Genomic DNA, 2,305 nt, shown 5'->3' with positions numbered 1-2,305 from the left:
GATTCATCATGTGGGATGTACATACCTACGGAAATGATTTCTAGGATTCACCGTCTGGGATGTACATACCTACGGAAATGATTTCTGGGATTCACCGTGTGGGATGTACATACCTACGGAAACAATTTTTGGGATTCACCATGTGGGATGTACATACATACGAAAATTATTGGGTTTCCATGCCTTGCCCGATCGCACACGGCCCCAGCCTGGGTCCCACGAGGGCCTATCTCCGACAATTTCTGGGTCGTGCGGGAAGGACCCCCCTATCGGCCACTGAGGGAGTCCTGGATTAGGGGGTCTCCGGACAGCCGGACTATATCCTTTGGCCGGACTATTGCACTATGAAGATACAAGATTGAAGACTTCGTCCCGCGCCCGGATGGGACTCTACAATCATACCATAGGCTAGCTTCTAGGGTTTAGCCTCTCCGATCTCGTGGTAGATCAACTCTTGTACTACTCATATTATCAAGAATAAATCAAGCAAGACGTAGGGTTTTACCTCTATCAAGAGGGCCCGAACCTAAGTAAAACATCGTGTCCCCTGCCTCCTGTTACCATCCGCCTTAGACGCACAGTTCGGAGCCCCTACCCGAGATCCGCCGGTTTTGACACCGACATTGGTGCTTTCATTGACAGTTCCTCTGTGTCGTCATCATTAGGCTTGATGGCTCCTTCAATCATCGATAGCGATGCAGTCCAGGGTGAGACTTTTCTCCACGGATAGATCTTTGTATTCAGCGGCTTCAGACTGTGGGCCAACTCGCTTGGCCATCTGGAGCAGATCGAGAGTTACGCCCCTGGCCACCAAGTCAGGTTTGGAAGCTTAAACTACACGGCCGATATCCGTGGAGACTTGATCTTCGACGGATTCGAGCCCCTGCCTTGTGTGCCACACGGTCACGATGAGCATGATTTAGCTCTACCATCGGACAGTGTTCAGGAGATCGCGCCAGCAACCGCTCTGACTGAGGGAGTCCTGGATTAGGGGGTATCCGGATAGCCGGATTATATCCTTTGGCCGGACTGTTGGACTATGAAGATACGAGATTGAAGACTTCGTCTCGTGGCCGGATGGGACTCTACTTGGCATGGAAGGCAAGCTAGGCTATACGGATATGTATATCTCCTCCTTTGTAACTGACCTTGTGTAACCCTCGCCCCCTCCGGTGTCTATATAAACCGGAGGGTTTTTGTAACACCCCGGATGTAATTTACCTTATATGTACTCCAACTCTTGCCGTTTTTGGCACTAAGTTATTTTATTCCCTCGGGTTCGGGTTCTTGTCTCCGTGTGTTGTTGTCGTTGTCATGCATCTCATATCATGTCATCATGTGCTTTGCATTCGCATACGTGTTCGTCTCATGCATCCGAGCATTTTCCCAGTTGTCCGTTTTGCATTCCGGCGCTCCTATCTCCTCCGGTGGTCCTTTCTACCTCTTTTCGTGTGTGGGGTTAAACATTTCCGGATTGGACCGAGACATGCCTTGTGGCCTTGGTTTACTACCGGTAGACCGTCTGTCAAGTTTCGTGTCATTTGGACTCTGTTTGATACTCCAATGGTTAACCGAGGGACCGAGAAGGCCTCGTGTGTGTTGCAGCCCAACACCCTTCCAATTTGGCCCAAAACCCACATAAGATCTCTCCATAGTCTCGTTCGTTCGATCATGATCACGTGGCCGAAAACCGCACCTCATTTGGACTCTCCTAGCTCCCTCTATGCCTATATAAAGATCTCTCCCACAAAAATCCTGGATCCATTCCTACCCTAACCTAGATCCCCGTCTCTCTGCACGCCGGACAACGTCCGGACGCGCTGGACATCGCCGCCGCCCCAACCGGAGACCGACACGTGGTGCGCGGGAGCCCCACATCGCGGCCGCCGCGCGCGGCCCGCCCGGCCCGCGGCCCAGATCTGCGCGCCGCCGCCCGTTCTCCTTCCTCCTCCCGTCTGGCGCCCGAGCCGCCCAGCGCCGCCACCTCTCCATCTCCGGTAGCCGCGCCGCCGCGCGCTCCTCGCCGGCCGGAGCCGAACATCGCCGGCGCCGCCCGCGACAACCTCGGCCTCCGCCCCGCCGCCTCGCCGCTCCACCGCGGTCACCTCGCCGTCCGGCGAGCTCCTCTCCTCCCCTCGGTTTTCTTCATCCGGCGAGCTCCGCGCCAAGTCCGGCGACACTCCGACGAACCTCGGCGACCGTGCAGCTACAGTGATCCGGATCTGGATCCCGAAGGGTTGACTTTCCCCGAAACCCTAATTTATTTGCGTTTTTCATTATGCCGTAACTTTGCACCCGTAACTCT

Source organism: Triticum dicoccoides, chromosome 1A (genome assembly GCF_002162155.2).
Source record: "Triticum dicoccoides isolate Atlit2015 ecotype Zavitan chromosome 1A, WEW_v2.0, whole genome shotgun sequence".
NCBI lineage: Eukaryota > Viridiplantae > Streptophyta > Magnoliopsida > Poales > Poaceae > Triticum > Triticum dicoccoides.
Note: the sequence above shows the minus strand (reverse complement) of the source record.